At 43.2% G+C, this 24,169-nt stretch overlaps 1 protein-coding gene across 8 annotated transcripts in view; it reads left to right on the top strand.

Annotated features, from left to right (window-relative positions):
- Positions 1-24,169, top strand: part of LOC146079851 (uncharacterized) — a 109,611-nt gene that overhangs the window by 53,660 nt on the left and 31,782 nt on the right. For 6 of the 8 annotated variants that reach the window (XR_014474756.1, XR_014474758.1, XR_014474757.1 and 3 more), the window contains exon 4: positions 5,373-5,476. The gene's annotated coding sequence lies outside the window, so the exon portion shown is untranslated. Of the gene's footprint in view, positions 1-4,715; positions 4,859-5,372; positions 5,477-24,169 lie in introns of all 8 variants that reach the window. The other 2 variants (XM_083186509.1, XM_083186507.1) reach the window with 1 other exon arrangement.

The following is a 24,169-nucleotide window of genomic DNA, read 5'->3' as shown; positions in this document are numbered from 1 at the left end:
CAGAGAGGATACAGTAAAAGAATAATTAAGACGGCCAAGAAAGATGTAAAACAACAACCACGAGAGGCTCTGTTAATACCCAAAATCAAAACTCAGAAAGAAGAACCAGTTAGATTCATAGGAACATTTAATAACAAATGGCAGAAGATAATTCAAATACTACAGAAACATTGGCCAGTTCTCCAAACAGACACAGACCTCCAAGAAATCCTTCCAGATAAAGTCCAAACTAGCTGGAGAAGATCACGTAATCTCAAAGACACCCTGGTCCAAAGTCATCTTTCCAACCTAACCAAATCACCAATCATTAAGAAAGGATCATACTGCTGCCGACAATGCAAGGCCTGCCCCTTCATGGTGCCAACAACACAATTCCACGATAAGTACAACAAAAAATGGAATATTAATGAATACATTGACTGCACCACTGAGGGAGTAATATATCATTTAACATGTCCTTGCAATAAAGTATACATCGGTAAAACCAAAAGGAAACTAAAAGTCAGAATATTGGAACACATTGGCAGCATCCGGAAAGCAAGACAAGATCAAAAAAACTTCAAGAACTTAACACCTATCGCCTCCCACTTCTTACACCAACACAATGGGAATCCCAATGGCCTGCGAGCTTTTGGGATGAAACACCTGAAACCAAATATCAGAGGGGGCAATATAGATAAGCAATTATTACAATTCGAGACTAAAATGATCTTTATGCTAGATAGCCTACACCCAAATGGGCTAAATGAAAGTAACAGTTATGTACATTTCCTCTAAATACTATCACAATCTCTAATTTACTCCAATAACTGGTCCAATCAAATTTCACACATTTCTTTAAAAAAGAACCAAAGGACATGAGCAATAATTTCAAGTAATAAAACAATGACGAATCTAACCCCACACATATACCAATCTCGTGGGATTCCTCTTTCCCCAAATATAAACACATACAATGCACAATAATCACATATTGTCTCAAACTCACAATTAAAAAAGTCTTTCCCTTACAGATTAAAAGGGTAGAATTGACCAAATGAAACTGCACATACAACCTATGTATTTTTACACCAGTTATCACTTTTCAATTATTCATCCTTTATTTTTTGTTTGATATTTTTACACCCGCTTTGTTTCACTGTTTCCATCCCCCATATATATACACTGATCAACATTATGTGATCACTACCTAAACACGAAGTACCACACTAATAATCATTTCTCACCAAATCACTGATTACAGAATGAAAAATAAAACATTTAAAATATCCCCTTATAAAATTCACTATAATAATTCACAGATCACTTTCAGGAATCCCAATATCAAATATCCGATAATATCATTTATTTAGGATAAAATCCATATTTCAGGCAAACTTCTTTTCAGAAACGTAAAAACATCACATATATACACTAAAATTGTGACACAATTTAAATATCGCTTATGTACATAATGTTCATATGATTATTGTCCATATATAATTATTGATAGGCTGACTGAACCACATGACCTAGGATGTTGTGTCAAACGTAACGTCATCCCCTCACTCACCTGCGGGATAATGAACAAATCCCATATCCAAGCACTCTGACAGATTGGAAAGGTCACGTGACACAAGATAGAGCAGTTGATTGGTGACTCCTTTTTCTTTAAATATGCCCTGAGCGGGACGATCGGGTTCGCCTTGATAAAACTGCCTTGTGAAACGCGCGTCGGCGTCTCGGGCAGTGTGTCCATAAAATGTCTAATTAATTTGTTTGTATACTTATGTGATAGGGAAGACCTAACATATAGCTAACAGCATCTGCACCTTAAATGATTATGTATAACACTGTCTGCATTTGTGTGCGTTGAAGACACACGCGGCACGAGTGTGAAGTACCATTACGCTAAGAGTCATTATCTGACGGCGTCCTTTATAACATACAAACGCCGCAAGTAATAGAGGATAACTGCATCTATTCTGAACTCATATTAAAACGCAGTTACTACCCAGCGGCGTATATAAATGAAATTACATTAAACGCCGTCACCGATTAGGAGTAAAACCATATTTATTTTGAACTCGCTATCAGTTTGCTGCAAATTAAAAACGCAACTGTCATTAGCAGAGTACACTGTTATTAGCGGAAAAATCTCATCCACTTGTATAGTGATGTGCATAAATTGAACGTTATTAATCGATAAAATTCTGCCTAAATTGAATTTGTTGCTACCAGCACGCTATCAATTAACTGCGTGATTATTATCAGTGGCGTGCATAAATTAAACTATGCGACGCCATTATCAGCTAAGGAAAGCTGCATCCATTTGAATCTGTTACTAGCACACCATAAATGCGATACAGTTACAGTGCAGTAATTACCCAGCGGCATATGTAAATTAAACTACACAACGCCGTCACTCATTGAGGAAAAACTGCACTAATATACGTCTATTGTCAGCCTGCTACAAATCAATAACGCAGCCGTTATCTACTAACGTGTATTGATTGAACTACACAAACACTATTACTAAGTGGAAAAAACGCACTGACAACTACTACCAGCGGCGTGTATAAATTAAACTATACCCTGCGAATAATAATTAAAAGAATACTGTATCTACCCTAACAGATGATAAATTAACAGCGCAGCTGTCACTAAACAGCGTTTGTAAATTAAACTACATAACGCTGTCATTAACTGTGCCAAAATTGCAGTCAACTGCACTCATTGTTAGCACAATATAAATTAACAACGCAGACATCACTATATAACGCTGCTTCTTAGTTGAAATAAAAGTGAATTTAGGTGAATCTGCCACTGGCATGCTACAAATTAATAAAGGCAATTGCTCGGCGTTCTGTGTAAATTAAACTACACAACGCTATCCCCTACTAAGTGAAAATTATATTCATTTGAACCTGCTGCTGATATATCATTAAAATACATCTATCTAGCGTTCAGCGCTCTGTGTAAATTAAAACTACACAACGCTGCCATTCACTAGGTACAAACTGCATTCATTCGAATTTGCTGCTGATATATTATAAAAATACAGCTCAAACCATATTACGCTGACCTATAATTGAAGCAAAGGTGCATTAAAGTGCACTTGCTACCGATACGCTATAAATCAATAAAGGCAGTTGGCATTCAGCGCTCTGTATAAATCTAATTACACAACGCTGTCACTTATCAAGTGGAAATTATATCAATCTGTACCTGCCGCTGATACAGTATAAAAACATAACTAATCATTCAGCACTCAGCGTCCTGTGTAAATTAAATCACACAACGCCGTCATCTATTAAGTGAAAACTTTTCAACTGAACTTGTTGCTGACATATTATAAAAATACAGCTATCTATTTAATGATGTGCATAAATTAATTGATTTAAAAAGAGTAATAAAAGTACACTCATAAATACTGAATAATACCGCAATCCTAACGCATAACCAACAGAGGTATATAGCACATTACGGGATCAGCAGAAGATTATTCATTCAACAACAACAGTGTATTCACGCCATATAAATTTATGGATGGTGTAATATAGATGCTGGAGAGAAAAAAGGTCACATACCCCAACATAAAAATTAAACAATACAAACAAAAATCAGAATAATACGTGTTGCTAAAGAAAATCAACCCTATACATTGTTTCATGTGCAGAATAAGACAGGACAGCTAAAAATACATAAAAATCTGTCCACTTATATCTGTTTATCCCTCTATCCCTCTGAGCTTAATACAAAAATATACTCATAGAGGAAGCATAAATGAAGAGGAACCTGGATACAAATATAATCCACTAAAAGGAAATATTGTATCACACACATGATAAAACAACAAAATAAAGGATTTTTGCTTAACACACGTCTCTGAATAAGAATTAAATTAAAAAATAAAGACACACTGACACCGATTTTATTAATTTTGTTTATTGCATTAATACTTCACAAAAAAGCAGTTTTTTAAACAGAAAATTAAAAGTTAAATTTTATTAACATTACAACAAACAATTAAAATACTCTATCTTTTTCTTCTGTGCGCCAAAAAAAGAAGACAATCTTTTCTCTTTCTCCTTTTTTGCTACTATGTAACTATGATGGCACACACCGTAATGACCAATACACATTATACCACACACCATAATGCCCATTACACATGATGGCACACATTGTAATGACCAATACACATTATACCACACACCATAATGCCCATTACACATGATGGCACACACCGTAATGACCAATACACATTATACCACACACCATAATGCCCATTACACATGATGGCACACACTGTAATGACTAGAAACAGGATTATATGCAACATAAAAATCTTGAAATATGCATGAAAAGCTTCAAAATATGCTAAATAAAAAAAATATAGTAATTTATATTTTATTACAGAAAGAGAAAGTGTGTCTTGGTGTGGTGCACCTTAGAGAAATGACAATGCCAAAAAAATGTAACCTTTATTGTAATATTACTAAAACCGCGATATATAAAAGAAACCTTCACATGACAGACAAAGTGAAGATAAGTGCGTGTTTAAAAACAGCACATGTGGTGACTAAATATTATATGTATTCTCTATATTGCGACACCCCGGGTATGTCGACGGTGGTTGCTAACAGTTTGTGTGCCCGCTGTTGCAGGAGACGCTTAACAGTACTGCAATAAATGTATAGAAACACTCAATATGTTGGCTTGTCACGTTACAGAATGTCAGCGGTGATGTATCATGTGGCAGAACTGAGGACCGTAATATTGTAACCTATGTCACCAGACCTGAAGATGTTTGTGAAGTAGGGACCATCGCCTGACCATACATCGCCTGCGTTTCCCACATAACCAGCAGGTTGAGGTGACTGAGATGAAGATAAAGAGATGGATGTTAATAATATTGTAAACACTGCGTACATTCCATAGGACACACACAGTGACTGGAAGGGTGATGGGATACACGTAATGTGGATTTGGTGATAGGTCACCAGCTAATACAAGGAGAACGATATACATATAGTTGCAGGAGATGTGTTTGAGTGTTTTATGGTGGCAGGTTGAGGACGCTGTGATCGGTTTCCTTTTAGAAGTAACATCGAAGCTCATGAGTGCCACCAAGTGGTTGAGTACTGAGGCGGCAGTGGCAGGAGGGGTGAGATGCTGGGAGAGTGAATGTAGCTCCAGAGAAGTTACTATGGAGGGAAACAAGGGAAAGCAATTGGGTGCATGGTGATTTAGGATGATAGATATTTAGGATAGTACTGTACATTAGGAAATGGAAAGTTCTATGGTGAAATTACCTCATTTCAAATGTTCTTCAAGTGCGTGTTCAGCTATTCAATGAAATGTTCTAAACATACACTTTATTTCCACAGCCACAAGACTTTCGAAGAAATGCATGTAAAAGGAAATTGGTAGAGATGTACATTAAAATATTTGTGAAAAACAGGAAGCATGTACATCTAGGTGGAAGGGATTGGTAAGTTCTCGTAATGTAGAATGTCCACGTTATACAGACAGAAGGTGTTTGCAGTACAGTAGCTACGAGCAGTCCTGTAGCGATGTCTGTATTGTATTGTTCTGCTTAATGCCGGTATACAGTTATACAGACAGCAGGTGCTTGCAGTACAGTAGCTACGAGCAGTCCTGTAGCGGTGTCTGTATTGTATTGTTCTGCTTAATGCCGGTATACAGTTATACAGACAGCAGGTGCTTGCAGTACAGTAGCTACGAGCAGTCCTGTAGCGGTGTCTGTATTGTATTGTTCTGCTTAATGCCGGTATACAGTTATACATACAGCAGGTGCTTGCAGTACATGTGTAGCTACGAGCAGTCCTGTAGCGGTGTCTGTATTGTATTGTTCTGCTTAATGCCGGTATACAGTTATACAGACAGAAGGTGTTTGCAGTACAGTAGCTACGAGCAGTCCTGTAGCGATGTCTGTATTGTATTGTTCTGCTTAATGCCGGTATACAGTTATACAGACAGCAGGTGCTTGCAGTACAGTAGCTACGAGCAGTCCTGTAGCGGTGTCTGTATTGTATTGTTCTGCTTAATGCCGGTATACAGTTATACAGACAGCAGGTGCTTGCAGTACATGTGTAGCTACGAGCAGTCCTGTAGCGGTGTCTGTATTGTATTGTTCTGCTTAATGCCGGTATAAAGTTATACATACAGCAGGTGCTTGCAGTACATGTGTAGCTACGAGCAGTCCTGTAGCAGTGTCTGTATTGTCATGTTCTGCTTAATGCCGGTATACAGTTATACAGACAGCAGGTGCTTGCAGTACAGTAGCTACGAGCAGTCCTGTAGCGGTGTCTGTATTGTATTGTTCTGCTTAATGCCGGTATAAAGTTATACATACAGCAGGTGCTTGCAGTACATGTGTAGCTACGAGCAGTCCTGTAGCGGTGTCTGTATTGTCATGTTCTGCTTAATGCCGGTATAAAGTTATACAGACAGCAGATGCTTGCAGTACATGCGTAGCTACGAGCAGTCCTGTAGCGGTGTCTGTATTGTATTGTTCTGCTTAATGCCGGTATAAAGTTATACAGACAGCAGGTGCTTGCAGTACAGTAGCTACGAGCAGTCCTGTACCGGTGTCTGTATTGTATTGTTCTGCTTAATGCCGGTATACAGTTATACATATAGCAGGTGCTTGCAGTACAGTAGCTACGAGCAGTCCTGTAGCGGTGTCTGTATTGTATTGTTCTGCTTAATGCCAGTATAAAGTTATACAGACAGCAGGTGATTGCGTAGCTACGAGCAGTCCTGTAGCGATGTCCGTATTGTATTGTTCTGCTTAATGCCGGTATACAGTTATACAGACAGCAGGTGCTTGCAGTACAGTAGCTACGAGCAGTCCTGTAGCGGTGTCTGTATTGTATTGTTCTGCTTAATGCCGGTATACAGTTATACAGACAGCAGGTGCCTTCAGTACATGTGTAGCTACGAGCAGTCCTGTAGCGGTGTCTGTATTGTATTGTTCTGCTTAATGCCGGTATACAGTTATACAGACAGCAGGTGCTTGCAGTACATGTGTAGCTACGAGCAGTCCTGTAGCGGTGTCTGTATTGTATTGTTCTGCTTAATGCCAGTAGAAAGTTATACAGACAGCAGGTGCTTGCAGTACATGCGTAGCTACGAGCAGTCCTGTAGCGGTGTCTGTATTGTATTGTTCTGCTTAATGCCGGTATAAAGTTATACAGACAGCAGGTGCTTGCAGTACATGTGTAGCTACGAGCAGTCCTGTAGCGGTGTCTGTATTGTATTGTTCTGCTTAATGCCGGTATAAAGTTATACAGACAGCAGGTGCTTGCAGTACATGTGTAGCTACGAGCAGTCCTGTAGCGGTGTCTGTATTGTATTGTTCTGCTTAATGCCGGTATAAAGTTATACAGACAGCAGGTGCTTGCAGTACATGCGTAGCTACGAGCAGTCCTGTAGCGGTGTCTGTATTGTATTGTTCTGCTTAATGCCGGTATAAAGTTATACAGACAGCAGGTGCTTGCAGTACATGTGTAGCTACGAGCAGTCCTGTAGCGGTGTCTGTATTGTATTGTTCTGCTTAATGCCGGTATAAAGTTATACATACAGCAGGTGCTTGCAGTACAGTAGCTACGAGCAGTCCTGTAGCGGTGTCTGTATTGTATTGTTCTGCTTAATGCGGTATAAAGTTATACATACAGCAGGTACTTGCAGTACAGTAGCTACGAGCAGTTCTGTAGCGGTGTCTGTATTGTATTGTTCTGCTTAATGCGGTATAAAGTTATACAGACAGCAGGTGCTTGCAGTACATGCGTAGCTACGAGCAGTCCTGTAGCGGTGTCTGTATTGTATTGTTCTGCTTAATGCCGGTATACAGTTATACAGACATCAGGTGCTTGCAGTACAGTAGCTACGAGCAGTCCTGTAGCGGTGTCTGTATTGTATTGTTCTGCTTAATGCCGGTATAAAGTTATACAGACAGCAGGTGCTTGCAGTACATGTGTAGCTACAAGCAGTCCTGTAGCGGTGTCTGTATTGTATTGTTCTGCTTAATGCCGGTATAAAGTTATACAGACAGCAGGTGCTTGCAGTACATGTGTAGCTACGAGCAGTCCTGTAGCGGTGTCTGTATTGTATTGTTCTGCTTAATGCCGGTATACAGTTATACAGACAGCAGGTGCTTGCAGTACATGCGTAGCTACGAGCAGTCCTGTAGCGGTGTCTGTATTGTATTGTTCTGCTTAATGCCGGTATAAAGTTATACAGACAGCAGGTGATGGCAGTACATGCGTAGCTACGAGCCGTCCTGTAGCGGTGTCTGTATTGTATTGTTCTGCTTAATGCCGGTATAAAGTTATACATACAGCAGGTGCTTGCAGTACAGTAGCTACGAGCAGTCCTGTAGCGGTGTCTGTATTGTATTGTTCTGCTTAATGCCGGTATAAATTTATACATACAGCAGGTGCTTGCAGTACAGTAGCTACGAGCAGTCCTGTAGCGGTGTCTGTATTGTATTGTTCTGCTTAATGCCGGTATACAGTTATACAGACAGCAGGTGCTTGCAGTATATGTGTAGCTACGAGCAGTCCTGTAGCGGTGTCTGTATTGTATTGTTCTGCTTAATGCCGGTATACAGTTATACAGACAGCAGGTGCCTTCAGTACATGTGTAGCTACGAGCAGTCCTGTAGCGGTGTCTGTATTGTATTGTTCTGCTTAATGCCGGTATAAAGTTATACATACAGCAGGTGCTTGCAGTACAGTAGCTACGAGCAGTCCTGTAGCAGTGTCTGTATTGTATTGTTCTGCTTAATGCCGGTATACAGTTATACAGACAGCAGGTGCTTGCAGTATATGTGTAGCTACGAGCAGTCCTGTAGTGGTGTCTGTATTGTATTGTTCTGCTTAATGCCGGTATAAAGTTATACAGACAGCAGGTGCTTGCAGTACAGTAGCTACGAGCAGTCCTGTAGCGGTGTCTGTATTGTATTGTTCTGCTTAATGCCGGTATAAAGTTATACAGACAGCAGGTGCTTGCAGTACATGTGTAGCTACGAGCAGTCCTGTAGCGGTGTCTGTATTGTCATGTTCTGCTTAATGCCGGTATAAAGTTATACAGACAGCAGGTGCTTGCAGTACATGCGTAGCTACGAGCAGTCCTGTAGCGGTGTCTGTATTGTATTGTTCTGCTTAATGCCGGTATAAAGTTATACAGACAGCAGGTGCTTGCAGTACAGTAGCTACGAGCAGTCCTGTACCGGTGTCTGTATTGTATTGTTCTGCTTAATGCCGGTATAAAGTTATACAGACAGCAGGTGCTTGCAGTACAGTAGCTACGAGCAGTCTTGTAGCGGTGTCTGTATTGTATTCTGCTTAATGCCGGTATAAAGTTATACAGACAGCAGGTGCTTGCAGTATATGTGTAGCTACGAACAGTCCTGTAGCGGTGTCTGTATTGTATTGTTCTGCTTAATGCCAGTATAAAGTTATACAGACAGCAGGTACTTGCAGTACAGTAGCTACGAGCAGTCCTCTAGCGATGTCTGTATTGTATTGTTCTGCTTAATACCGGTATACAGTTATACAGACAGCAGGTGCTTGCAGTACATGTGTAGCTACGAGCAGTCCTGTAGCGGTGTCTGTATTGTATTGTTCTGCTTAATGCCGGTATAAAGTTATACATACAGCAGGTGCTTGCAGTACATGTGTAGCTACGAGCAGTCCTGTAGCGGTGTCTGTATTGTCATGTTCTGCTTAATGCCGGTATACAGTTATACAGACAGCAGGTGCTTGCAGTACAGTAGCTACGAGCAGTCCTGTAGCGGTGTCTGTATTGTCATGTTCTGCTTAATGCCGGTATAAAGTTATACAGACAGCAGGTGCTTGCAGTACATGTGTAGCTACGAGCAGTCCTGTAGCGGTGTCTGTATTGTATTGTTCTGCTTAATGCCGGTATAAAGTTATACAGACAGCAGGTGCTTGCAGTACAGTAGCTACGAGCAGTCCTGTACCGGTGTCTGTATTGTATTGTTCTGCTTAATGCCGGTATAAAGTTATACAGACAGCAGGTGCTTGCAGTACAGTAGCTACGAGCAGTCTTGTAGCGGTGTCTGTATTGTATTCTGCTTAATGCCGGTATACAGTTATACATATAGCAGGTGCTTGCAGTACAGTAGCTACGAGCAGTCCTGTAGCGGTGTCTGTATTGTATTGTTCTGCTTAATGCCAGTATAAAGTTATACAGACAGCAGGTGATTGCAGTACATGCGTAGCTACGAGCAGTCCTGTAGCGGTGTCTGTATTGTATTGTTCTGCTTAATGCCGGTATACAGTTATACAGACAGCAGGTGCTTGCAGTACATGCGTAGCTACGAGCAGTCCTGTAGCGGTGTCCGTTTTATATTGTTCTGCTTAATGCCGGTATACAGTTATACAGACAGCAGGTGCTTGCAGTACATGTGTAGCTACGAGCAGTCCTGTAGCGGTGTCTGTATTGTATTGTTCTGCTTAATGCCAGTATAAAGTTATACAGACAGCAGGTGCTTGCAGTACATGCGTAGCTACGAGCAGTCCTGTAGCGGTGTCTGTATTGTATTGTTCTGCTTAATACCGGTATACAGTTATACAGACAGCAGGTGCTTGCAGTACATGTGTAGCTACGAGCAGTCCTGTAGCGGTGTCTGTATTGTATTGTTCTGCTTAATGCCGGTATAAAGTTATACATACAGCAGGTGCTTGCAGTACATGTGTAGCTACGAGCAGTCCTGTAGCGGTGTCTGTATTGTCATGTTCTGCTTAATGCCGTTATACAGTTATACAGACAGCAGGTGCTTGCAGTACAGTAGCTACGAGCAGTCCTGTAGCGGTGTCTGTATTGTATTGTTCTGCTTAATGCCGGTATAAAGTTATACAGACAGCAGGTGCTTGCAGTACATGTGTAGCTACGAGCAGTCCTGTAGCGGTGATATGTATTGTCATGTTCTGCTTAATGCCGGTATAAAGTTATACAGACAGCAGATGCTTGCAGTACATGCGTAGCTACGAGCAGTCCTGTAGCGGTGTCTGTATTGTATTGTTCTGCTTAATGCCGGTATAAAGTTATACAGACAGCAGGTGCTTGCAGTACAGTAGCTACGAGCAGTCTTGTAGCGGTGTCTGTATTGTATTCTGCTTAATGCCGGTATACAGTTATACATATAGCAGGTGCTTGCAGTACAGTAGCTACGAGCAGTCCTGTAGCGGTGTCTGTATTGTATTGTTCTGCTTAATGCCAGTATAAAGTTATACAGACAGCAGGTGCTTGCAGTACATGCGTAGCTACGAGCAGTCCTGTAGCGGTGTCTGTATTGTATTGTTCTGCTTAATGCCGGTATAAAGTTATACAGACAGCAGGTGCTTGCAGTACATGTGTAGCTACGAGCAGTCCTGTAGCGGTGTCTGTATTGTATTTTTCTGCTTAATGCCGGTATAAAGTTATACAGACAGCAGGTGCTTGCAGTACATGTGTAGCTACGAGCAGTCCTGTAGCGGTGTCTGTATTGTATTGTTCTGCTTAATGCCGGTATAAAGTTATACAGACAGCAGGTGCTTGCAGTACATGTGTAGCTACGAGCAGTCCTGTAGCGGTGTCTGTATTGTATTGTTCTGCTTAATGCCGGTATAAAGTTATACATACAGCAGGTGCTTGCAGTACAGTAGCTACGAGCAGTCCTGTAGCGGTGTCTGTATTGTATTGTTCTGCTTAATGCGGTATAAAGTTATACATACAGCAGGTACTTGCAGTACAGTAGCTACGAGCAGTCCTGTAGCGGTGTCTGTATTGTATTGTTCTGCTTAATGCGGTATAAAGTTATACAGACAGCAGGTGCTTGCAGTACATGCGTAGCTACGAGCAGTCCTGTAGCGGTGTCTGTATTGTATTGTTCTGCTTAATGCCGGTATACAGTTATACAGACAGCAGGTGCTTGCAGTACAGTAGCTACGAGCAGTCCTGTAGCGGTGTCTGTATTGTATTGTTCTGCTTAATGCCGGTATAAAGTTATACAGACAGCAGGTGCTTGCAGTACATGTGTAGCTACGAGCAGTCCTGTAGCGGTGTCTGTATTGTCATGTTCTGCTTAATGCCGGTATAAAGTTATACAGACAGCAGGTGCTTGCAGTACATGTGTAGCTACGAGCAGTCCTGTAGCGGTGTCTGTATTGTCATGTTCTGCTTAATGCCGGTATACAGTTATACAGATAGCAGGTGCTTGCAGTACATGCGTAGCTACGAGCAGTCCTGTAGCGGTGTCTGTATTGTATTGTTCTGCTTAATGCCGGTATAAAGTTATACAGACAGCAGGTGCTTGCAGTACAGTAGCTACGAGCAGTCTTGTAGCGGTGTCTGTATTGTATTCTGCTTAATGCCGGTATACAGTTATACATATAGCAGGTGCTTGCAGTACAGTAGCTACGAGCAGTCCTGTAGCGGTGTCTGTATTGTATTGTTCTGCTTAATGCCAGTATAAAGTTATACAGACAGCAGGTGCTTGCAGTACATGCGTAGCTACGAGCAGTCCTGTAGCGGTGTCTGTATTGTATTGTTCTGCTTAATGCCGGTATAAAGTTATACAGACAGCAGGTGCTTGCAGTACATGTGTAGCTACGAGCAGTCCTGTAGCGGTGTCTGTATTGTATTGTTCTGCTTAATGCCGGTATAAAGTTATACAGACAGCAGGTGCTTGCAGTACATGTGTAGCTACGAGCAGTCCTGTAGCGGTGTCTGTATTGTATTGTTCTGCTTAATGCCGGTATAAAGTTATACATACAGCAGGTGCTTGCAGTACAGTAGCTACGAGCAGTCCTGTAGCGGTGTCTGTATTGTATTGTTCTGCTTAATGCGGTATAAAGTTATACATACAGCAGGTACTTGCAGTACAGTAGCTACGAGCAGTCCTGTAGCGGTGTCTGTATTGTATTGTTCTGCTTAATGCGGTATAAAGTTATACAGACAGCAGGTGCTTGCAGTACATGCGTAGCTACGAGCAGTCCTGTAGCAGTGTCTGTATTGTATTGTTCTGCTTAATGCCGGTATACAGTTATACAGACAGCAGGTGCTTGCAGTACAGTAGCTACGAGCAGTCCTGTAGCGGTGTCTGTATTGTATTGTTCTGCTTAATGCCGGTATAAAGTTATACAGACAGCAGGTGCTTGCAGTACATGTGTAGCTACAAGCAGTCCTGTAGCGGTGTCTGTATTGTATTGTTCTGCTTAATGCCGGTATAAAGTTATACAGACAGCAGGTGCTTGCAGTACATGTGTAGCTACGAGCAGTCCTGTAGCGGTGTCTGTATTGTATTGTTCTGCTTAATGCCGGTATACAGTTATACAGACAGCAGGTGCTTGCAGTACATGCGTAGCTACGAGCAGTCCTGTAGCGGTGTCTGTATTGTATTGTTCTGCTTAATGCCGGTATAAAGTTATACAGACAGCAGGTGATGGCAGTACATGCGTAGCTATGAGCCGTCCTGTAGCGGTGTCTGTATTGTATTGTTCTGCTTAATGCCGGTATAAAGTTATACATACAGCAGGTGCTTGCAGTACAGTAGCTACGAGCAGTCCTGTAGCGGTGTCTGTATTGTATTGTTCTGCTTAATGCCGGTATAAATTTATACATACAGCAGGTGCTTGCAGTACAGTAGCTACGAGCAGTCCTGTAGCGGTGTCTGTATTGTATTGTTCTGCTTAATGCCGGTATACAGTTATACAGACAGCAGGTGCTTGCAGTATATGTGTAGCTACGAGCAGTCCTGTAGCGGTGTCTGTATTGTATTGTTCTGCTTAATGCCGGTATACAGTTATACAGACAGCAGGTGCCTTCAGTTCATGTGTAGCTACGAGCAGTCCTGTAGCGGTGTCTGTATTGTATTGGGTACTTATGTAGTATCTGGGCTGCCGATTTCTAAATCGGGTCGGATCGGGAGATCGCATCGCATCGCATGCGACCATGCGATTCGATGCGATGCGATGCGATGCGATGACCCGATTTTTCCATAGGAATCAATGTTAAAATGGACTGAGTCCATTTTAACATGGAATTCAATGGGAAAAATGGGTCCTTTTCATACCCCTACTATCCAAGTGGGCATGGAGTTGGATATAAACCTGTGGCGAGCGTAGCGAGCCACCGAGCCCGAAGCGTGGCGAGCGAAGCGAGCCCCGCGAGGGGACGAATACCGTCCCCTCGCGGGGCTCGCTTCGCTCGCCACGCTTCGGGCTCGGTGGCTCGCTACGCTCGCCACAGGTTTATATCCAACTCCATGCCCACTTGGATAGTAGGGGTATGAAAAGGACCCATTTTTCCATAGGAATCATTTTAACATTGATTCCTATGGAAAAATCGGGTCATCGCATCCGATATCGGATGCGATGCGATGCGATGCGATATCGCATCGCATCGCATCTGATTGTATGCCTTAACTTAAGGCATACAATCAAAAAATCGGCAGCCCAGATACTACATAAGTACCTTGTATTGTTCTGCTTAATGCCGGTATAAAGTTATACATACAGCAGGTGCTTGCAGTACATGCGTAGCTACGAGCAGTCCTGTAGCGGTGTCTGTATTGTATTGTTCTGCTTAATGCCGGTATACAGTTATACAGACAGCAGGTGCTTGCAGTACAGTAGCTACGAGCAGTCTTGTAGCGGTGTCTGTATTGTATTCTGCTTAATGCCGGTATACAGTTATACAGACAGCAGGTGCTTGCAGTACAGTAGCTACGAGCAGTCCTGTAGCGGTGTCTGTATTGTATTGTTCTGCTTAATGCCGGTATACAGTTATACAGACAGCAGGTGCTTGCAGTACATGTGTAGCTACGAGCAGTCCTGTAGCAATGTCTGTATTGTATTGTTCTGCTTAATGCCGGTATACAGTTATACAGACAGCAGGTGCTTGCAGTACATGCGTAGCTACGAGCAGTCCTGTAGCGGTGTCTGTATTGTCATGTTCTGCTTAATGCCGGTATACAGTTATACAGACAGCAGGTGCTTGCAGTACAGTAGCTACGAGCAGTCCTGTAGCGGTGTCTGTATTGTATTGTTCTGCTTAATGCCGGTATACAGTTATACAGACAGCAGGTGCTTGCAGTATATGTGTAGCTACGAGCAGTCCTGTAGCGGTGTCTGTATTGTATTGTTCTGCTTAATGCCGGTATACAGTTATACAGACAGCAGGTGCTTGCAGTACATGTGTAGCTACGAGCTGTCCTGTAGCGGTGTCTGTATTGTATTGTTCTGCTTAATGCCGGTATACAGTTATACAGACAGCAGGTGCTTGCAGTACATGCGTAGCTACGAGCAGTCCTGTAGCGGTGTCTGTATTGTATTGTTCTGTTTAATGCCGGTATACAGTTATACAGACAGCAGGTGCTTGCAGTACAGTAGCTGCGAGCAGTCCTGTAGCGGTGTCTGTATTGTATTGTTCTGCTTAATGCCGGTATACAGTTATACAGAGAGCAGGTGCTTGCAGTACAGTAGCTACGAGCAGTCCTGTAGCGGTGTCTGTATTGTATTGTTCTGCTTAATGCCGGTATACAGTTATACAGACAGCAGGTGCCTTCAGTACATGTGTAGCTACGAGCAGTCCTGTAGCGGTGTCTGTATTGTATTGTTTTGCTTAATGCCGGTATACAGTTATACAGACAGCAGGTGCTTGCAGTACAGTAGCTACGAGCAGTCCTGTAGCGGTGTCTGTATTGTATTGTTCTGCTTAATGCCGGTATACAGTTATACAGACAGCAGGTGCATTCAGTACATGCGTAGCTACGAGTAGTCCTGTAGCGGTGTCTGTATTGTATTGTTCTGCTTAATGCCGGTATACAGTTATACAGACAGCAGGTGCTTGCAGTATATGCGTAGCTACGAGCAGTCCTGTAGCGGTGTCTGTATTGTATTGTTCTGCTTAATGCCGGTATACAGTTATACAGACAGCAGGTGCTTGCAGTACAGTAGCTACGAGCAGTCCTGTAGCGGTGTCTGTATTGTATTGTTCTGCTTAATGCCGGTATAAAGTTATACAGACAGCAGGTGCTTGCAGTACATGCGTAGCTACGAGCAGTCCTGTAGCGGTGTCTGTATTGTATTGTTCTGCTTTTTGCCGGTATAAAGTTATACAGACAGCAGGTGCTTGGAGTACATGCGTAGCTACGAGCAGTCCTGTAGCGGTGTCTGTATTTTATTGTTCTGCTTAATGCCGGTATACAGTTATACAGACAGCAGGTGCTTGCAGTACAGTAGCTACGAGCAGTCCTGTAGCGGTGTCTGTATTGTATTGTTCTGCTTAATGCCGGTATACAGTTATACAGACAGCAGGTGCTTGCAGTACATGTGTAGCTACGAGCTGTCCTGTAGCGGTGTCTGTATTTTATTGTTCTGCTTAATGCCGGTATACAGTTATACAGACAGCAGGTGCTTGCAGTACATGTGTAGCTACGAGCTGTCCTGTAGCGGTGTCTGTATTGTATTGTTCTGCTTAATGCCGGTATAAAGTTATACAGACAGCAGGTGCTTGCAGTACATGCGTAGCTACGAGCAGTCCTGTAGCGGTGTCTGTATTGTATTGTTCTGCTTAATGCCGGTATACAGTTATACAGACAGCAGGTGCTTGCAGTACATGTGTAGCTACGAGCCGTCCTGTAGCGGTGTCTGTATTGTATTGTTCTGCTTAATGCAGTATAAAGTTATACAGACAGCAGGTGCTTGCAGTACAGTAGCTACGAGCAGTCCTGTAGCGGTGTCTGTATTGTATTGTTCTGCTTAATGCCGGTATACAGTTATACAGACAGCAGGTGCTTGCAGTACATGTGTAGCTACGAGCCGTCCTGTAGCGGTGTCTGTATTGTATTGTTCTGCTTAATGCAGTATAAAGTTATACAGACAGCAAGTGCTTGCAGTACAGTAGCTACGAGCAGTCCTGTAGCGTTGTCTGTATTGTATTGTTCTGCTTAATGCCGATATAAAGTTATACAGACAGCAGGAGCTTGCAGTACATGCGTAGCTACGAGCAGTCCTGTAGCGGTGTCTGTATTGTATTGTTCTGCTTAATGCCGTTATACAGATAGCAGGTGCTTGCAGTACAGTAGCTACGAGCAGTCCTGTAGCGGTGTCTGTATTGTATTGTTCTGCTTAATGCCGGTATAAAGTTATACATACAGCAGGTGCTTGCAGTACAGTAGCTACGAGCAGTCCTGTAGCGGTGTCTCTATTGTATTGTTCTGCTTAATTCCGGTATAAAGTTATACAGACAGCAGGTGCTTGCAGTACAGTAGCTACGAGCAGTCCTGTAGAGGTGTCTGTATTGTATTGTTCTGCTTAATGCCGGTATACAGTTATACAGACAGCAGGTGCTTGCAGTACATGTGTAGCTACGAGCAGTCCTTTAGCGGTGTCTGTATTGTATTTTTCTGCTTAATGCCGGTATAAAGTTATACATATAGCAGGTGCTTGCAGTACACGTGTAGCTACGAGCAGTCCTGTAGCAGTGTCTGTATTGTATTGTTCTGCTTAATGCCGGTATACAGTTATACAGACAGCAGGTGCTTGCAGTACACGTGTAGCTACGAGCAGTCCTGTAGCGGTGTCTATATTGTATTGTTCTGCTTAATGCCGGTATAAAGTTATACAGACAGCAGGTGCTTGCAGTACATGCGTAGCTACGAGCAGTCCTGTAGCGATGTCCGTATTGTATTGTTCTGCTTAATGCCGGTATACAGTTATACAGACAGCAGGTGCTTGCAGTACAGTAGCTACGAGCAGCCCTGTAGCGGTGTCCGTATTGTATTGTTCTGCTTAATGCCGGTATACAGTTATACAGACAGCAGGTGCTTGCAGTACAGTAGCTACGAGCAGCCCTGTAGCGGTGTCTGTATTGTATTGTTCTGCTTAATGCCGGTATAAAGTTATACAGACAGCAGGTGCTTGCAGTACAGTAGCTACGAGCAGTCCTGTAGCGATGTCTGTATTGTATTTTTCTGCTTAATGCCGGTATAAAGTTATACAGAGAGCAGGTGCTTGCAGTACATGTGTAGCTACGAGCAGTCCTGTAGTGGTGTCTGTATTGTATTGTTCTGCTTAATGCCGGTATAAAGTTATACATACAGCAGGTGCTTGCAGTACAGTAGCTGCGAGCAGTCCTGTAGCGGTGTCTGTATTGTATTGTTCTGCTTAATGCCGGTATACAGTTATACAGACAGCAGGTGCTTGCAGTACAGTAGCTACGAGCAGTCCTGTAGCGATGTCTGTATTGTATTGTTCTGCTTAATGCCGGTATAAAGTTATACAGATAGCAGGTGCTTGCAGTACATGTGTAGCTACGAGCAGTCCTGTAGCGGTGTCTGTATTGTATTGTTCTGCTTAATGCCGGTATACAGTTATACAGACAGCAGGTGCTTGCAGTATATGTGTAGCTACGAGCAGTCCTGTAGCGGTGTCTGTATTGTATTGTTCTGCTTAATGCCGGTATACAGTTATACAGACAGCAGGTGCTTGCAGTACAGTAGCTACGAGCAGTCCTGTAGCGGTGTCTGTATTGTATTGTTCTGCTTAATGCCGGTATACAGTTATACATACAGCAGGTGCTTGCAGTACATGTGTAGCTACGAGCAGTCCTGTAGCGATGTCTGTATTGTATTGTTCTGCTTAATGCCGGTATACAGTTATACAGACAGCAGGTGCTTGCAGTACATGTGTAGCTACGAGCAGTCCTGTAGCGGTGTCTGTATTGTATTGTTCTGCTTAATGCCGGTATACAGTTATACAGACAGCAGGTGCTTGCAGTACATGCATAGCTACGAGCAGTCCTGTAGCGATGTCTGTATTGTATTGTTCTGCTTAATGCCGGTATACAGTTATACAGACAGCAGGTTCTTGCAGTACAGTAGCTACGAGCAGTCCTGTAGCGGTGTCTGTATTGTATTGTTCTGCCCAATGCCGGTATACAGTTATACAGACAGCAGGTGCTTGCAGTACAGTAGCTACGAGCCGTCCTGTAGCGGTGTCTGTATTGTCATGTTCTGCCTAATGCCGGTATACAGTTATACAGACAGCAGGTGCTTGCAGTACAGTAGCTACGAGCAGTCCTGTAGCGGTGTCTGTATTGTATTGTTCTGCTTAATGCCGGTATACAGTTATACAGACAACAGGTGCTTGCAGTATATGTGTAGCTACGAGCAGTCCTGTAGCGATGTCTGTATTGTATTGTTCTGCTTAATGCCGATATACAGTTATACAGACAGCAGGTGCTTGCAGTACATGCGTAGCTACGAGCAGTCCTGTAGCGATGTCTGTATTGTATTGTTCTGCTTAATGCCGGTATACAGTTATACATTTAGCTGGTGCTTGCAGTACAGTAGCTACGAGCAGTCCTGTAGCGGTGTCTGTATTGTATTGTTCTGCTTAATGCCGGTATAAAGTTATACAGACAGCAGGTGCTTGCAGTATTTGTGTAGCTACGAGCAGTCCTGTAGCGGTGTCTGTATTGTATTGTTCTGCTTAATGCCGGTATACAGTTATACAGACAGCAGGTGCTTGCAGTACATGCGTAGCTACGAGCAGTCCTGTAGCGGTGTCTGTATTGTATTGTTCTGCTTAATGCCGGTATACAGTTAAACAGACAGCAGGTGCTTGCAGTACATGTGTAGCTACAAGCAGTCCTGTAGCGGTGTCTGTATTGTATTGTTCTGCTTAATGCCGGTATACAGTTATACAGACAGCAGGTGCTTGCAGTACATGTGTAGCTACGAGCAGTCCTGTAGCGGTGTCTGTATTGTATTGTTCTGCTTAATGCCGGTATAAAGTTATACAGACAGCAGGTGCTTGCAGTACATGTGTAGCTACGAGCAGTCCTGTAGCGGTGTCTGTATTGTATTGTTCTGCTTAATGCCGGTATAAAGTTATACAGACAGCAGGTGCTTGCAGTACATGTGTAGCTACGAGCAGTCCTGTAGCGGTGTCTGTATTGTATTGTTCTGCTTAATGCCGGTATACAGTTATACAGACAGCAGGTGCTTGCAGTACAGTAGCTACGAGCAGTCCTGTAGCGGTGTCTGTATTGTATTGTTCTGCTTAATGCCGGTATACAGTTATACAGACAGCAGGTGCTTGCAGTACAGTAGCTACGAGCAGTCCTGTAGCGGTGTCTGTATTGTATTGTTCTGCTTAATGCCGGTATACAGTTATACAGACAGCAGGTGCTTGCAGTACAGTAGCTACGAGCAGTCCTGTAGCGGTGTCTGTATTGTATTGTTCTGCTTAATGCTGGTATAAAGTTATACAGACAGCAGGTGCTTGCAGTACAGTAGCTACGAGCAGTCCTGTAGCGGTGTCTGTATTGTATTGTTCTGCTTAATGCCGGTATACAGTTATACAGACAGCAGGTGCTTGCAGTATATGTGTAGCTACGAGCAGTCCTGTAGCGGTGTCTGTATTGTATTGTTTTGCTTAATGCCGGTATACAGTTACACAGACAGCAGGTGCTTGCAGTACAGTAGCTACGAGCAGTCCTGTAGCGGTGTCTGTATTGTATTGTTCTGCTTAATGCCGGTATACAGTTATACAGACAGCAGGTGCTTGCAGTACATGCGTAGCTACGAGCAGTCCTGTAGCGGTGTCTGTATTGTATTGTTCTGCTTAATGCCGGTATACAGTTATACAGACAGCAGGTGCTTGCAGTACATGCGTAGCTACGAGCAGTCCTGTAGCGGTGTCTGTATTGTATTGTTCTGCTTAATGCCGGTATACAGTTATACAGGCAGCAGGTGCTTGCAGTACATGTGTAGCTACGAGCAGTCCTGTAGCGATGTCTGTATTGTATTGTTCTGCTTAATGCCGGTATACAGTTATACAGACAGCAGGTGCTTGCAGTACATGTGTAGCTACGAGCAGTCCTGTAGCGGTGTCTGTATTGTATTGTTCTGCTTAATGCCGGTATAAAGTTATACAGACAGCAGGTGCTTGCAGTACAGTAGCTACGAGCAGTCCTGTAGCGGTGTCTGTATTGTATTGTTCTGCTTAATGCCGGTATACAGTTATACAGACAGCAGGTGCTTGCAGTACAGTAGCTACGAGCCGTCCTGAAGCGGTGTCTGTATTGTCATTTTCTGCTTAATGCCGGTATACAGTTATACAGACAGCAGGTGCTTGCAGTACATGTGTAGCTACGAGCAGTCCTGTAGTGGTGTCTGTATTGTATTGTTCTGCTTAATGCCGGTATAAAGTTATACAGACAGCAGGTGCTTGCAGTACAGTAGCTACGAGCAGTCCTGTAGCGGTGTCTGTATTGTATTGTTCTGCTTAATGCCGGTATACAGTTATACAGACAGCAGGTGCTTGCAGTATATGTGTAGCTACGAGCAGTCCTGTAGCGGTGTCTGTATTGTATTGTTCTGCTTAATACCGGTATAAAGTTATACAGACAGCAGGTGCTTGCAGTACAGTAGCTACGAGCAGTCCTGTAGCGATGTCTGTATTGTATTGTTCTGCTTAATGCCGGTATACAGTTTTACAGACAACAGGTGCTTGCAGTACAGTAGCTACGAGCAGTCCTGTAGCGGTGTCTGTATTGTATTGTTCTGCTTAATGCCGGTATACAGTTATACAGACAGCAGGTGCTTGCAGTACATGCGTAGCTACGAGCAGTCCTGTAGCGGTGTCTGTATTGTATTGTTCTGCTTAATGCCGGTATACAGTTATACAGACAGCAGGTGCTTGCAGTACATGCGTAGCTACGAGCAGTCCTGTAGCGGTGTCTGTATTGTATTGTTCTGCTTAATGCCGGTATACAGTTATACAGACAGCAAGTGCTTGCAGTACAGTAGCTACGAGCCGTCCTGTAGCGGTGTCTGTATTGTATTGTTCTGCTTAATGCCGGTATAAAGTTATACAGACAGCAGGTGCTTGCAGTACAGTAGCTTCGAGCAGTCCTGTAGCGGTGTCTGTATTGTATTGTTCTGCTTAATGCCGGTATACAGTTATACAGACAGCAGGTTCTTGCAGTACAGTAGCTACGAGCAGTCCTGTAGCGGTGTCTGTATTGTATTGTTCTGCTTCATGCCGGTATAAAGTTATACAGACAGCAGGTGCTTGCAGTACAGTAGCTACGAGCAGTCCTGTAGCGGTGTCTGTATTGTATTGTTCTACTTAATGCCGGTATACAGTTATACAGACAGCAGGTGCTTGCAGTACAGTAGCTACGAGCCGTCCTGTAGAGGTGTCTGTATTGTCATTTTCTGCTTAATGCCGGTATACAGTTATACAGACAGCAGGTGCTTGCAGTACATGTGTAGCTACGAGCAGTCCTGTAGTGGTGTCTGTATTGTATTGTTCTGCTTAATGCCGGTATAAAGTTATACAGACAGCAGGTGCTTGCAGTACAGTAGCTACGAGCAGTCCTGTAGCGGTGTCTGTATTGTATTGTTCTGCTTAATGCTGGTATACAGTTATACAGACAGCAGGTGCTTGCAGTATATGTGTAGCTACGAGCAGTCCTGTAGCGGTGTCTGTATTGTATTGTTCTGCTTAATGCCGGTATACAGTTATACAGACAGCAGGTGCTTGCAGTACAGTAGCTACGAGCAATCCTGTAGCGGTGTCTGTATTGTATTGTTCTGCTTAATGCCGGTATAAAGTTATACAGACAGCAGGTGATTGCAGTACATGTGTAGCTACGAGCCGTCCTGTAGCGGTGTCTGTATTGTATTGTTCTGCTTAATGCGGTATAAAGTTATACAGACAGCAGGTGCTTGCAGTACATGCGTAGCTAGGAGCAGTCCTGTAGCGGTGTCTGTATTGTATTGTTCTGCTTAATGCCGGTATACAGTTATACAGACAGCAGGTGCTTGCAGTACAGTAGCTACGAGCAGCCCTGTAGCGGTGTCTGCATTGTATTGTTCTGCTTAATGCCGGTATAAAGTTATACAGACAGCAGGTGCTTGCAGTACATGTGTAGCTACGAGCAGTCCTGTAGCGGTGTCTGTATTGTATTATTCTGCTTAATACCGGTATACAGTTATACAGACAGCAGGTGCTTGCAGTACAGTAGCTACGAGCAGCCCTGTAGCGGTTTCTGCATTGTATTGTTCTGCTTAATGCCGGTATAAAGTTATACAGACAGCAGGTGCTTGCAGTACATGTGTAGCTACGAGCAGTCCTGTAGCGGTGTCTGTATTGTATTGTTCTGCTTAATACCGGTATAAAGTTATACAGACAGCAGGTGCTTGCAGTACAGTAGCTACGAGCAGTCCTGTAGCGGTGTCTGTATTGTATTGTTCTGCTTAATGCCGGTATACAGTTATACAGACAGCAGGTGCTTGCAGTACAGTAGCTACGAGCAGTCCTGTAGCGGTGTCTGTATTGTATTGTTCTGCTTAATGCCGGTATACAGTTATACAGACAGCAGGTGCTTGCAGTACATGCGTAGCTACGAGCAGTCCTGTAGCGGTGTCTGTATTGTATTGTTCTGCTTAATGCCGGTATACAGTTATACAGACAGCAGGTGCTTGCAGTACATGCGTAGCTACGAGCAGTCCTGTAGCGGTGTCTGTATTGTATTGTTCTGCTTAATGGCGGTATACAGTTATACAGACAGCAAGTGCTTGCAGTACAGTAGCTACGAGCCATCCTGTAGCGGTGTCTGTATTGTATTGTTCTGCTTAATGCCGGTATACAGTTATACAGACAGCAGGTGCTTGCAGTACAGTAGCTACGAGCAGTCCTGTAGCGATGTCTGTATTGTATTGTTCTGCTTAATGCCGGTATAAAGTTATACAGACAGCAGGTGCTTGCAGTACAGTAGCTACGAGCAGTCCTGTAGCGTTGTCTGTATTGTATTGTTCTGCTTAATGCCGGTATAAAGTTATACAGACAGCAGGTGCTTGCAGTACATGCGTATCCACAAGCAGTCCTGTAGCGGTGTCTGTATTGTATTGTTCTGCTTAATGCCGGTATACAGTTATACAGACAGCAGGTTCTTGCAGTACAGTAGCTATGAGCAGTCCTGTAGCGGTGTCTGTATTGTATTGTTCTACTTAATGCCGGTATACAGTTATACAGACAACAGGTGCTTGCAGTATATGTGTAGCTACGAGCAGTCCTGTAGCGGTGTCTGTATTGTATTGTTCTGCTTAATGCCGGTATACAGTTATACAGACAGC

This window comes from Crinia signifera, chromosome 5 (assembly GCF_055691185.1).
Source record: "Crinia signifera chromosome 5, ASM5569118v1, whole genome shotgun sequence".
Taxonomy (NCBI): Eukaryota; Metazoa; Chordata; class Amphibia; order Anura; family Myobatrachidae; genus Crinia; species Crinia signifera.
The sequence above is the reverse complement of the archived record's forward strand: the minus strand, read 5'-3'. Positions and strand labels throughout refer to the sequence as shown.